Consider the following 16,254-nt stretch of genomic DNA (forward strand, 5'->3'; position numbering starts at 1 on the left):
GGAGGGAGAAGAAAGAGAGTGCGTGGGTTTTAGGGGAAAAAAAAGAAAGAAAAATAAAGGAAAAAGGAGAGAGAGAAACTAAAGAGAAAACCTTTGAATTTTTTTTGTGAAATCTGACAATTATGAACTTGTGTAGAAAAATCTTGAAGTTTTAAGGTATTTATACTCTCCTTTTAAAATTAAAACTCATATTTACAACTTTGCCATTACTAATTTCTAATCCCTTACAAATTCTCCCGTTGGACCAACTTATTGGGCCCCTAATTTCCCAATAAGTTGGTCCACCCTTTTAAATAGGATTGACCCAATTAAAAATGCTTTTATTGCCTCAATTCATGATCCATTTTATTTACACACACTTATAAATGAATAATTTCTTTTTAAAATGAATTAAATCATTTTAATAAATAAAATAAATAATTTATATATATAAAAATTTAATAAAAATACGGAGTATTACAGTCTACCCCTCTTAAAAGAAGTTTCATCCTCAAAACTTGAGCACGAAAACCATAAAACTTTGTTCGAAACTTATTTAAAATCATACTTTTTACCCACTTAATAAAAACTTTTCTTAATACTTATAGTTGTTGTACTTTTTGTAACCTTTCTTGAACTTTTTCTTTCTAAACTTTGCATAAAATTGTGCAAAATATACTAAAAATGCGCAAAAATGCTTGAAAATAAGGTAAAAAGCGCGAAATTCTACCGCATTCTACCCCCCCTTAAAGAAAATGAGTTATGTCCTCGTAACTCAACTAACCTCAAACAATTTAGGGTATTTCTTTCTCATTTCATCCTCGGCTTCCCAAGTCGCTTCTTCAGTCTCTTGGTTTGACCACAAAACCTTTAATATCTTGACATCTTTCTTGCGTGTACTACGCACTTTACTGTCAAGGATCTTTACAGGTCTTTCTTCATAGGTTAGGCTTTGGTCTGGTTATATAGTCTCAGGTTGAAGGACATGCGACTTGTCCGGGATATACCTTCTCAATTGAGAAACATGGAACACATCGTGCACTTTGCTAAGGTCCATAAGTATGCTAACCTATAGGCAACGTTTCCTATTCGTTGCAAAATCTCATATGGTCCAACATAGTTTGGACTTAAACTTCCCTTTCTTTCCAAGTCTTATAACTCCTTTCATTGGTGATACTTTAAGCAAAACTTTACCCCCAATTTGGAACTCTTCTTCTCTACGCTTTAAATCTGCGTAACTCTTCTGTCGATCCTGGGCAGCTTGGATCTTAGCTTGAATTTCTCTCACTTGTTTTATTGTTTCTTCTATTAATTGAGGACCTAGAATTATTGTCTCACTAATGTCACTCCAACACAGTGGACTTCTACACTTTTGTCCATACAAGGCCTCAAATGGTGCCATGCCAATACTTGCATGGTAATTATTATGTAAGAGAATTTTACCAAGTCTAAGCTATCTTCCCATCCACCTTGGTAGTCTAACACACAGGATCGTAACATATCCTCTAAGGTTTGGATAGTTCTCTCAGATTGCCCATCCGTTGCAGGGTGAAATGCTGTACTCATCTTCAATGTCGTACCAAAATTTTCTTGGACGCTTTTCCAGAATTTCGAAAGAAACCTAGAATCCCTATTAGAAACGATATCCTTAGGAACTCCAAGTAGACTCACAACATTCTTAATGTAAGCCTTCACAAGTTATTCCATTTTCCAGGTCTCCTTCATCTGTATAAACACTGCTGATTTGGTAAGTTTGTCCACTACAACCCAGATGGTATCATTCCCATTCCTAGATTTAGGTAAACTAGTGACAAAATCCATCGAGATACAATCCCACTTCCAAGCCGGGGTCTCCGGTGGTTGCACTGTTCCCTGAGGTCTCTTATGCTCTATCTTAACTTTTTGACAAGTTACGCACTTAGCTATAAATTCTGCTACTTTTTTCTTCATCTTGGGCCACCAATACACCTTTTTCAAGTCTTTGTTAAGCTTATCCCCTCCTGGATGTGTTGAATATGGTGTATTATGTCCCTCTCCTATCAACTTTTTCTTCAACTCTTCACATTTCTGTGGTACACACCACCTCCCTTTAAATCTAATACTTCCATTATCATGGATTTTGAAATCAGTCGCTTTTCCTTGCTTAATCTTTTCCCTTATGCGATCTATTTTCATATTCCCTACTTGATTATCCTTAATCTCATCCAATATCGTTGGTTTGATACTCAAATTATTAGGCATCCCTTCCAACGTTCCATGTGGCACTACCTTGAGGTTTAACTTACACATTTCTCTACACAATGCGTCTGCCACAACCAAAGCATTCAGTCCGTGTGTTGCTTTGCGACTTAAAGCATCTGCAACTACATTTGCTTTACCCTCGTGGTATTGGATATCTAGTTCATAATCTTTGAAAAATTCTATCCACCTACGTTGTCTCATGTTCAAGGTTGATTGTGTGAAAAGGTATTTCAAACTTTTATGGTCTGTAAATATTCTACATTTCACTCCATATAAATAGTGTCTCCATATCTTCAATGCAAACACTACAGTAACAAGTTCTAAATCATGAGTAGGGTAATTAACCTCATGTTTCTTCAATTATCTTGATGCATATGCAATCACCTTCCCATGTTGCATCATAACACATCCAAGCCCATTCTTCGATGCATCACTATATACATCATATTTAGATAAGGTCAACACAGGTGCCATTGTCAAACTCTTTTTCAAAGCTTGAAACGCTTCCTCACACTTATCACACCAAATGAATTTAGATTCTTTCTTCATCAACGAAGTCATAGGTTTAGCTATTTTCGAGAAATCCTTCACGAATCGCCTATAATATCTTGCTAAACCAAGAAAACTTCGAACATCCGACACATTTTTAGGTGTAGGCCACTCTTTTACTGCTTCAATCTTTGCAGGATCTACCTCTACTCCATCTTTGGATATAAAATGTCCCAAAAATGCTACCTTCTCTAACCAAAACTCACACTTCGAGAATTTGGCATACAACTGGTTTGTCCTTAAAGTAGCTAATACCGACTTTAGATGCTTTGCATGGTCCTCTTTGTTTTTGGAATAAACCAAAATATCATCAATAAACACTACCACAAATTGGTCCAAGAATGGTTGAAACACTCGATTCATCAAGTCCATAAAAATAGCGGGTGCATTTGTTAACCCAAAATGCATTACTATAAACTTATAGTGTCCATATCTTGTCCTAAATGCCGTTTTCGGAATGTCCTCTTCCGCAATTCGCAGTTGATGATACCCTGATCTTAGTTCAATGTTAGAAAATACTGCTGCACCTTTCAGTTGGTCAAACAAGTCATCTATCCTAGGCAAAGGGTATTTGTTCTTGATGGTTACTTTGTTCAACTCCCTATAATCGATGCATAGCCTCATGCTACCATCTTTCTTCTTCACAAACAATAAAGGCGCTCCCCATGGTGATGCACTTGGATGAATATATCCTTTTTCCAACAAATCTTGCAGTTGGTTCTTCAGTTCATTCATCTCTGCAGGTGCCATCCTGTATGGTGCTTTAGAGATAGATGTTGTTCCAGGCACTAAGTCGATGGTAAAGTCTATAGTTATCTTGGGTGGAATTGTAACACCCCAATAATTCTCTGTTTAAACCTGTGAGTACCCTGAACAATATCCAAGAGAATTACTGACGTGCTACCGCCACGAGTTCAAACGTTAAGGCTATATCAGAAATTAGCAGCGGAAAAACTAATTCAGTTATAAATAAGTTTCAAAACCAATAAACAAAACCAAATTAAGTCTTACAACTTGGAACCATTAAGGCCCTTATTCAAACCCATATTAGTAAAAGTAGTATAAAATGAAACCGAGTTTAATGAATTCAAAAGTAAGTAGCAAAATAAGTTGTGAAAAGTAACCAACACTCCACTCAAAAATCCCACCACCTTTGATGCAAGTTCTGAATATATAAAAACTTGTGGTTAATCTGCTCCCCAATGTTACAAGTGTAAAAATTAGATCATTACAGGGTCATTGAAAGGCGAAGACCATGACCAAAAAAAGACACACAAAAGCACGCAATCAGCAAAGCTGAGTACATTCAAGCTACGAAATATAATAAGAAATCCCTAGCATGCTACTAACATTCAATCATCGCACACAATTAAAGTATAGACTCAACACACGACTCGTTTGGCAACTTCACAAGACTTCATTAGTTAATAATAATTAAATCATTTCATTTTATTCATTGGATTAAGCAATAGACAAGGTTGTCCATCCCATGCTCCATTTGGAACATCAATAAAAGAAAAACCCCATGCCTCCTTTCGGAAACATCAATAAAACATCCAACGACCACGGGTGCGACTCCGTGACCTTAGCTAGTATGAGATCTCATCTAACTCTTAGTTTTTGAAAAGTATTTGAAATAAGAGACTCGTAGATCAGAGGCCTCTAGAAAAGTGCACGGCTAATACCCCGTGTACCCCAACCCTTGATTGTCATTACTTCAGATGTGCACAAATCCAGAGTTTTATTGCTCATCCATCTTGTACTTTACGTGATTTACAAGTTTAAAATTGGTGATGACTCATATGCAAAATAATACAATCAATCCAATATCAATTCAATCAAGAAAAGCAAGTTTCCAATTTCAATTCTTGATTTATTAGTGACAAGCAATGTTTATAATTGATTCCTTTAACTACCTCGGTGTATAAACACTTTGAGTGCATAAAGCACTCCACAATCTTAACCTCGTCTTATAAGACTTAAATTTTTCCTTTACTCATTCTTTTCAATAATCATGAACGAGTAATAAATAAATCATTTCACCAAATCACATACCTTTGCCCCTAAGCATATCTCGCAAAATTAATGCATAAATAATACTTGCAATGTAGAATAGTGCACAACATACGGAAATCACAATATATAACCAAAAAATTTAGCCCAGTATTCTCTATACATGATACTAGGTTCTCGACACATCCCTATGTACCTTGAGTAAGCAAGTTGGTATGCCACTTTACTAACTAGAAATCACCTTCAATAAAGTCCTCTCCTAAACCAAACAATAACATCTCAATCAATACCCAATCATTTAAATTTACAGCAATACTAACTTACTTTAAAACCTTCAAAATTCAAATCAAACAACACTTTAAAACCTTCCCTTTAATTAAAATCAAAAGCTTATATATAGTTCTTTAAATTTTCTTCAAAATACCTTAAAATACACTCTTATACATGAAATTACAGCAAGTTCAAAGTTTAATAAAAATCTGAAAATTAATTTTATACATGAAACCTCAAAATTATAGTAATCTTTGAAACTACTTACATTATATGTTAAGTTAGTAGGCTTTAAACCCAAAAATTCACCAATTCAATGCATTTAGAGGCTTCAAAAACAATAACCTAAAATCTAAAAATTCGATTAAGTAATAGAATGTATAAATACAACAATTTAAACTTGAAATATATAATTGGAATTCAATTAGTTTCATAAGAACTTAATCAAATCTTCAAACTTCACAATTTAAACCCTAAAATATACACAATTAAAATCTGAAAATTTATAACATAAATAAAATCTGAAATTATAAGTTTAAGCTACCAAAAACATGAATTTGATACTAAAAATATAATCTTTATACTATAAAATCAAAACCCAAAACTAATTATAAAAGCAAAAATAAGAAAACAAAGGAGGAGGAAAGGGGGCAGCCATGGTGGGCCGCCGGCGAGCAGAGGGGCGGTGGCAGGGAGGCGGGTGTGCGCCGGAGGTGGCTTGGCGGTAGTGAGGGCCACTGTGAGGAGTTCTCACGTAAGAGGAAAAAAAATAAAAAATAAAAAAAGAAAATAAAGGGAAAAAGAAAATAAAGAGAAGGAAAAATAAGACTAACCTTTTGTGTGGAGAAAATTTTGGGGATTTGTGGGGTATTTATAGAAGAGAGAGTTGTAGGGTAAGTAGGAAGATTGAGCTCATAAAATAATGGGCCAATTAAGAAATAAAATGGACTAGGCAATGTTTATTTGGACATAAATTGTAGAATGATGGTTCATAAAAATTTCTTTGTAATAAAATCGTTTATCAACCCAAAAATAATCTGAAACTTGAAATAAAATTCCAGAAAAATACAATTAAATATTATAAATAAAATAAAATTTCATTTATAAAATATTTAAAAATACGAGGGATTACAGGCATCCCTGGGATATCTTCTGTAAACACATTTAAAAACTCCTTTACTACCTCAATATCCTCAGGTTTAGACGGTTCCTCATATTCCAAGTTTCTCACACTATTTAGGTTACCCTTCTTCATTAACTTGGCCAGTTTTAACACAGAAATGATCTTAGTAGATCTAGGCTTACCATGTCTCCAATGAGTTACGAGCTCTTCCTAAGTCGTTTTCAAATGGATTTTTTGTGACTGACATCGTATTTCAGCATTATAGAGACATAACTAATCCATTCCTAAAATTATGTCAAGGTCTCCTAATTCAAATTCAATCAGGTTGGACAAGAATTCCCTACCCTTAATCTTTATAGGCACATCTTTATAGACCCTAGTACAATGAACTACACCCCCAGTTGGAAGTTCTATAGGAATATCTATGTCATCTACAATTTTCAGACAGTTTGATAGTTTTGAAAGTATAGCTTTAGAAATGAAAGAGTATGTTGCACCAGAATCAAACAAAACTTTAACAGGAACTGAGTTTATAGAAAATGTACCAGTGATAACATCTTTTGCCGCCTCGGCCTTTCGCAAACCCATCACATTAAGCTTTCCTGGTGTTCCACCCTTAACTTTTGTGCTACCTCCATTAGTGTTCTTATTCCCATTCTGAAATCGTGCTCCCTTCATCTGATTCCCGTTGTTACCCTGACCACCTTTCTATTGATTCCAGTTTTGTCCATTACCCTTAGGTTGATTGTTTCCCTGATTTCCCTTGTTCTTAGAAAAACACTCATATGCCCTGTGCCCTTGCTTGTTGCATAGGTTACAAGTGACCAGGTTACCCTCACAGTCTTTCCCTGGGTGGTGGTTGGAATATCTCTTACAGTAGTATACTCTTTGGTTACGATCTCCAGGTTGGTTCCTATTTCCCGTAGGAAAATTTCGCCCACCTTGATTATTCCTATTATTCAAGAAGTTATTACCTTGGTGGTTGTTAAACTTCTGCCTCTTAAAGTTATTCTGGTTCCCGGATGGTCCAGAACTAGTCACAGGCTCCTTTCTTTTCTCCCTAGCTTTTAACTCATGCTTTTCAGATTTCTCCTTCAACTCTAATCCATGTAAATGTGCTGCCCTACCATACAACTCATCCATGTTGTCAAACACTTGTCCTGACAACTTCCCTAGGAGAAAAAGAGGCAATCCTCTCTCAAACCTTCTAGATTTTTGCCTGTCAGTAGCCACAGTATCCTCAGCAAATCTAGACAACTCGATAAACTTAGTGTAATACTCAGTCACCGACATATTCCCCATCTTAAGTTCCAAGAATTCATCAGCTTTCTGCTTCTGCAAGAACATAGGATAAAACTTATCCCTCACTTGCTCCTTAAACACATTCCAAGAACTCATCAGCTTTCTGCTTCTGCAAGAACATAGGGTAAAACTTATCCCTCACTTGCTCCTTGAACACATTTCATCCAAATTTAGGTAAAGCTCTCACAGTTTGCTCATTATGTTGCCACCATAAATCTGCCTCACCCCTTAGGTAGTAAGCTGCACTACTCACTTTGGACTAATTAGGACATGCTACTGCCATAAACAACTTATCAAACTCTCTTAACCAGTTCTCAAGGACAGTTGGGTCAGGTTCTTTTTGATAGGTAGGAGGTTTGCTTTGGGCTATCTTGTTAAATAACTCTCTAGCAGGGTCTGGATTATTATTGTTCCTCTCAACTAACTGTTGAGCTATAACAGCTAATTGCCTTACTACTTCATTTAGATCATTGTTATTGTTGTTTCTTCCTGCCATTCTAGATCTCCTGAATAAAGAAATGACTACTATTAGGTAGGTCACAACTTTCTTGCAACTAAGCAATTACTATATATACTACTTGAATTCAAGCATACAAGCAGTCATTTTGAATTATAGTAGAAGCAACTGCTCTATTCTCCTACTAATAATTCAACACATTTTATTGGTTTTCATGCAACCATATCACTTAAATAAGCACACCACAAAATATTTTTGAGTCATTTCCCTTAGTACCATTTACAGAAAGCAATAAATAAAAATTAATATTTGATAAGCTTATATAAAGAGAAAGGATTGATTGAAAAGAAATCATAATGCTTTTATTGAAATAGGAAAATAAATGTTTGAAACATCCCAATTGTAGCTTTGCTACTTATTACTCACACAACTTTATTAAACTATAACTATGAATAAAGAATAAATCTCAAAATGCTAAAGAAAAGTTAATCTATAATCCTCAAATATTGACATTGTCAATCTTGTCTTTGATCTCTCTGTACTGCTTTGGATTATACTCAGGATCACTCCCATTGTCACCATCATTGCCATCATCATCATCATCTTCCTCAGGGTCTTCCTCATACTCATCGGTTTCTAAGTTGACAATCACTAGAGGAATTGGAGGATTTGGATCAAAAATAACTTGACAAGAAGAATCTCCATACTCACTATCCTACTCCATAGCTTCACCTTGGTTCTCATAACCTTGCTCAGGTTCTGACTCGGACATGGGATCATCATTTTCTGAAGAGTAAGAAGGCACATATTGGTGTGGAATTGGATCACCAAAGTTATGGCAAGGAGGAGGTTGAGAAGCATATTGAGGGTTAAGATGGATAAATTCCTTGTGAGAAATGTAACGGTATAAATATCTCCAATCTGTTCTCCACTGACCATTAGAATCCTTATACTTGGTATAGTTAGCTACACCATTAGGCAAGTGGAAATCACAAAATCGATTCTTAATAGCCTCATAAGGTGGATAATTAGGTAAACAGTGAACAATCATGGCTGAGACATAATCAGGTTGGTCTAGGTGACGCTCCCCAAACACATCAGATCTATAAGTACAATAAAATCGAATTCTGCGAATATAATCCAAAACATGCTCATATTCTTTCTTGACCAGAGTACCCATGGAGGAAAATCTACTAGGCAAATCAAACATATTACAAGGTATTTTAGGTTATGACTCAATAAAGAAAATTCTTTATTTAATCAAGTATACAGTTCTTTGCAAAAATTTAAGTTTGGTGTTCAATCATACAATTTCTGTCACCACACATAGACATGCTTTCACATAAATACATATTATCATTCAACATGCTTGAACACCTCATATAAATGAAATATGCATATAGGAAGACATACAATTCTAGCCTATATGCCCATTCTTTCCTACCCAAATCTCACCACATGTTTAAAAGCGATTAACACATAATTACATACCTTGAATCCTTCGCATACCTGCACACATAATTTAATTTAAATTAGAAAATATTTTCGAAAATATTTATTTGAGAAAATAAAAAAATAAAAAATTCGGACCTCTTGAAAATAAAAAAAATAAATTTCGGCCCTCCTCTAAAAAAAAAAATAAATAATTTCAGACCCCCTTAATTAAATTATTTTTTTGAACTTTATAAAATAATTTCAAACTTGTTAAAATAAGCACTTGGCCAAGCTTTTAAAAAAAAAGGTACCTAAAAAAAATATTATGGCTTTAGTGATAATAAAATCAAACCAAAGCTCCCAGATACCACTTTGTAATACCTTGGAAATTCCCTTATTTTAAATTGCCCTTTTTATTTAAATTAAAACTATTTTAAGGAAATAACCAAAATATTACCGTCATCGTGATAACGGCTAAAGTAACACAGCGGAAGTCTAAAATTAAAACCAATTTTTAAAATAAAACTTGAGTTCACAACCTCAAAACATAAATAAAAGTAATTAAATCACAAGTTGGAACTATTCCAAACATGACCCTTTTAAAATCCAACTTTAATCAACACATAAGGTTAGTCCATAATAAAATAATTCAAAACATAAAGCTAGGAAAGCATAACAAGAAAATCTCGGAAATCATTCCCATCATGCTCTTCATGCTTCAAGTACCTGTCACTTCCCCTTTATTTCAACCTTATACTCACTATATAAATGGGTCATAGTAGGGCCAACCAAAAGAAAGCCAAACACAAACACAAAAGTACAGAACATATATGCACCACACTAACATGAATATCCTATCAATAAGGATAGAAATAAAACATGCTTGCCATACAATCACAGTCAACTTACCTTTGACTCATAACTAGCAATATCAATTATTAATTAGTAGTTTTTGGATTACGCATCAAACAAGTTTCCTTCCTTAAAAACATAGCCCATTAAAATGGAGCTTCCAACCAGGGAGCTACCCCAATTGGCACCTACTATGACACACCTTGGTGACGGAATTCCAGTGTATAAATAATAATAATAAAAGAAAGTACAACGTCCTATAGCCCTGTAGAAGATATGGTTAAATATAAAACCCCATAACTCCTCCCATATGTTCATACTCAAGATGTATACGGTCCAAGAGTTTTGGTGCGTATCCTCTTACACTTTAAGCGAGTTATCAATTTAACATGTGAAGACTCCAACCAAACAATCAAGAATAACCATAATAATCATCAACACATACTTCCAATTAATTCTTGAATTAATTAGTGAGCACATACTATTTATTTTAATTAAGGTTCCTTGCCTAGTTTTGTGCACAAAATTGCACGATTACTACTTTGGTGCATAGAATGCAGCAATAAACTTTCTTGACTCGATCTCAACTTACTTGAGTGAGCAAATAAATAAACTAACTTCCTTGACTCAACACCAATAAATAATGGGTGAGAATAAAATTCATGAATCATGTTCAATAATTCTAATTATAATTCTTTTAAACATACATAAGCCTTGCTTATTAATTTCATGATTCCTTGATACTCAAAAATAAATCATACTTCCATGATTCACATATATTCAACTTGTATCATGCTCCAAATATTATATTCACATGCTTGCATAATGATTCATGTTCAACTAACATCAATTCCAATCATATAATCAACCAAACATGTTACTAATTCATCACTTCAATCACAATTCACAATCCTAGCATGATACAACGCATACACAAATATTCTTGTGCACATACGTACCTTGAATAACGCCTAAACTCGGCCACACTTGCTAGAAATCACCTAGCTCGAAACTTCCTACAATTAAAAATACGTAACTATAATTAATCCACTATTCTCACAAATTTCCAGCAACTATAATACTATGTAAACCATACTAATTAATCCCTTTTAATGACATGAAAGCCATAAAGCCTTTTCTTTAAGTGGGTACTTCAAATCCTTTCATAAACACTTGATTTTTATGACTTAAATAAAATTCCAGCATACTTATTTAGTATAAAACATCACTTTTAGACTAGGAAATTATATATAAACCATTAAAACCTTTTTCCCTTTTATTGGTAATCAAACCCTAACTCAATAATTAAAAGGTAGTGTGTGTAAATAATTTCCAGCATTAATTGAAGGCTTTAAACACATCAAAAACATGATTAGAACATGAATTAATCAAGAACAATAACCTAGCCTCAATCCCTAACCAATTATTCAAAATCCCCAATTGCTATGGTTTATAATTTGGGGTTTTTAATTAAATAAAAATCTGAAATTTATAACAATAAATTAGCAACATCAAAATCCTAAAATCAACACCAAAACATAATAAAAATCATGCCTTTAAATAATAAATTAATAGAATAAATTTTAGGATTAAAGAAAGGTTTTATATATATATATACACACACACACACACACACACACACACATGTACAAACCGAAAAAAAAAGAAAGAGAGAGAAGGGTGGCGCCGGCCGACTGAGCTGCCGGCGCTGCTGCCGCTGTTGGTGGCCGCCGGTGGTGGTGTTGGTGCCGGTGGATGGTCGTGCAAAAAGGAGGGAGAAGGAGAGAGAGTGCGTGGGTTTTAGGGGAAAAAAATAAAAGAAAGAAAAATAAAGGAAAAAGGAGAGAGAGAAAATAAAGAGAAAACCTTTGAATATTTTTGTGAAATCTGACAATTATGAACTTGTGTGGAAAAATCTTGAGGTTTTAAGGTATTTATACTCTTCTTTTAAAATTAAAACTCATATTTACAACTTTGTCATTACTTTTTTTTTTTTTTTTTTTTTTGACGTGACCATTACTTATTCCTAATTCCTTTCAAATTCTCCCTTTAGGCCAACTTATTGGGCCCCTAATTTCCCAATAAGTTGGTCCACCCTTTTAAATAGGATTGACCCAATTAAAAATCATTTTGTTGCCTCAATTCATGATCCATTTTATTTACACACACTTATAAATGAATAATTTCTTTTTAAAATGAATTAAATCATTTTAATAAATAAAATAATTAATTTATATATATATCAATATAATAAAAATACGGAGTATTACACAAAGCCTTCCTCTTCGTCCTATTCTTCAGTTCTTCTTGTCGTCCTCCTATTCTTCCCGTCGTCCTCTTCTCCTTCCCGTCGTCCTCCTCTTCTTCCCCAACAATGGCCGCTTCGCGGCGAAACTAAAAGACACCCTACTTGAATTGAGTGTAAATTAGGGCCATATCAACCCTTTAGGGAAAGCCTTTCATTTGCGGCGACATTTTGAACTACCATAGGTGGTGGTGCCATGGAGGAAGAAGTAGTTTCTAGGTTTGGGTTTTAGATTAGGGTTTCGAATCAGGGAAAGTGATGAAGTTCTCTGAATGATTCCTCATAACGGAAGGTAACGACATTGAACATCAACGTTTGCACAAGCTGACCAGACTACCCTTACTAATATGACTGAAAAGACGAAATTGAACCCTGATTAACACAAGCTGTAAATCAGCCTGATTGACTTGTATTTCCTCTCGACGGTGAATGTTAAAATATCTCACCAATTGCCACCACTTCATAGTTCCCTATAGTATTCGCAGAGCAACAATGGAAAATACAATGAATCCCTCTCCTCCTACGCCAACTTCTAAGCGTTTTCCATTAGAGATTGAATCTAATATCCTTTCAAGACTACCAATTAAAGATCTTTTTCGTTACCAATGTGTTTGCAAGCGTTGGCGTGACGAAATCAAAAACCCTAACTTCATCAAGTCTCACACATCCCAAGTCGTCAATTTCAACCCCACAAATTCAAGAGGTTATGTGATCTTATTCAGTCGTTCCTCGGCTAAATTATACTCCCTTGATTACCATTCTCTAGAAAACGTCAAGAAGGTAACTCGATTATCTCATTCTTTTGAGTATGACACTCGATTTGTTGGTTTGTGTAATGGCTTGCTTTGTTTCAAATTAACAGGATGGTTTTTGATTTACAACCCGGCTATCGAAGCGTGTAAGACTTATAGTGTATCGCCCTTTGGTACTAAGTATAGGATGGGATTTGGTTACGATTGCACGAGTGACGATTATAAGATTTTACAAAGTGAAACAGTCAATCGTGTGCGTTCGAATGGTCACCCGAAATAGGTTGAATCTCATGTTTATAACTTGAGGAACAATTCATGGAAAGTCGTCTAAAAACCTTTGATGATTTATTTGTCGACTTATTCAAACCGTATGATTCTCTCTAATAATGTGTTGCATTGGATAGAATATAAGCCTCGTAACAATACGACGGCTGGTTTTATAATGTCGAAAATCATAACGTGTTTTGATCTAGGAACGGAAGAATATCATGAATTACCGCTCCCTAATGATGATAATGATGATGGGGTATTTTATCAGAGTTGGCTAATTTAAAGGGTTACTTGCATTTGGTAAAATATTGTATGTTTTGTTGGGTTTCGATGAGTCCGACTCACCGCGGAAATAAAACCCGAGCCCAAGAACAAACTCATAATTAATATAACAAAATGCATAAATAACAAGAATAGAGAAAAGACTAAATTACCCTTATAGCGTGGTTAGCTCAACCGGATGGAGCTCTTACTTGAGAAAAGCCGAGCCTCACAAATGGAAAGGACCTCCAACGAAGTCCACCTACAACTCAACCCGACCGGTCTACTACTTGGAGGTTAGCCAAGTCCGACCAAAAAGGACTACCCGAGTAATTAATGAGCTTATAAGTTTTCTCTCAAGTTTAGATGCCTAATTGAGCTCTTACTCAAGTGAACAATCCCAAGGTATGTCTTGACTATTTATAAGGAGTGTTTCCTTGTGAATTTCTCTTATCTTTCAATGTGGGACTTTTTTACAAAAAGATTCCACATGAAAAGAATGTTGAATTCAATTCCTAGTTAAATAAACCAAGGAATAATTAAGTAACAAGTGTCACATGGTTAGGTGAGGACCACTTCCTCACTTGCTCCCCAAGGCAACTCACATCCATTGTGAGCTAACCATGTGGCACCCAACCTTGAGCCCCAAGTTGGGTTCGGTTGGGCCGCCACCTTTCGGCTCGCGTCCATGACTCGTCACCCAGGTCCGCGGCCCTTGCCACATGGCGCTGCCACATGTGCTGCCACATGGCGTGCTGCCACGTGGCACAATTATATTTGGCGCGCTTCCCTAGCCTTTCGCGCGGCTAGGGTTTTTACTTGTTACTTGAAGCATTCTCCCGTCTCGCCAATTCCTAAATTTTGGCTCGACTTTTAAGATTCGGTTCTGACACTCTAAGCTCGGAATCCGATGTCTTTCTTCACAACACTCGAGTGACTCATTAATTCCTCTCGGATTAATTCGTCGTGTCGGATCGTTAGTTGCTTGGGTGTGACCCGAAGGGTTCAGTCAAGATTAAGCTGTAATATTAATTATACATTAATATTACTGATCGGAAGCAGCCTCCACCTAGGCATTCCGATCACTTGAACTTACTGAATAAATAGCTTTTCAATAGCTCCGAACCCTCTATCGAAATAATATACTTGTTTGAAGGACACCATTCCTATCATGTTTCGGTCAGTTTTACATATAACGGAGATATGGATCATGAAAGAGTATGGTGTTAAACAAACATGGTCTAAATTGGTTAGCATCAAAGTTGACGACATTATTGCTGAAAAAGTTAGACGCCAAGTCCATTCTAGTAATCCTTTCTAAATCGAGTTCTAGTACCTATCTCTGTTTGTGTCGTAATTTGGTTATTAAGTCTTGTTTCTAGATTTTGTCATAGTTTCAAATGAATTCATACAGGTGTCAATTTGATTAGCACGATTCGTCGGGAAGCTGATCAAGCATGTATTCTGTTAGAGTTTGTTTAAACTGTTGAAATGAATGGATCCTTTTTATGTTATGTTTTCCTCTCCTACATACTTTGTAGTTCTCTATTTTGAATTTGTTTATGATCAAGTTTAGTTTAGATTAATTGATCAAAAAGTTCAATGAGTTAATTTACTGATGTTGTTCCTATCATTACTCATTGCTCTTCATTTCCTTGTAATGCAATAAGTGATTTTATGTTTGTTCCTTATTAAATTATGAAGTTGTCTCTTTCTTGATAAGTTATAAAATTCTTTAAAGGGGTAGTATTGTATGAATTAGCATAACTGATTACTGCACGTACAATGCGAGGGGGGGGGGGGGGGGGGTTGGGGGGGAAGGGGGAGTTGTATGCCGGGATGCTCGAGGGAAGTTGGTTGCTTGCTGCTGCTGTGAGGCGTGTAAATGCGTGTTGAGGGCTGATCTTGCAGAAGCTTGTGCTGCTAGGTTTGGTGCTAGAAGGTTGGGGTTTATGAAAGTGCACTTAGAATGTGATGCTCTTGCTGCTGTCCAAGCAATCCAGAACAAGAAGATTGGAGCTGCTCCTATTTTACTTCTCTTTGATGATGTGCTGCAAATGTGTAGTGACTTTTCTTATTTCTCTTGCTCTCACGTTAGGGGTTCGGGAACACGGTAGCCCACTTTGTTGCTAAATCAGAACAATTTTATTGCTTGATCACTTGATGGATATATACTAAGCACAAGCTTTTGAGTAGCTTGTAATTTAACTATGTATATAAATCTAACTGACCTTTTCTTAAGAACTTTTCACCGAAATTGCTAAAAATATAAAACCCCCCCCCCCTTTTTTTTTTTTTTTTTTTTTTTCCTTTCTTCTTTCTTCTAGGGTTTTAATTTTCTTGGCCGTTTAGATCGGAAATAGTCTAATTTTTTTTTAGAAATTAGACTATTTCCGACCCTTTTTCTATAATTCAATTTAGTTTTTTGTTTGGTTTGTTTGTTTTG

This window comes from Chenopodium album, chromosome 12, assembly GCF_948465745.1.
Source record: "Chenopodium album chromosome 12, dcCheAlbu1.1, whole genome shotgun sequence".
Classification (NCBI taxonomy): domain Eukaryota; kingdom Viridiplantae; phylum Streptophyta; class Magnoliopsida; order Caryophyllales; family Amaranthaceae; genus Chenopodium; species Chenopodium album.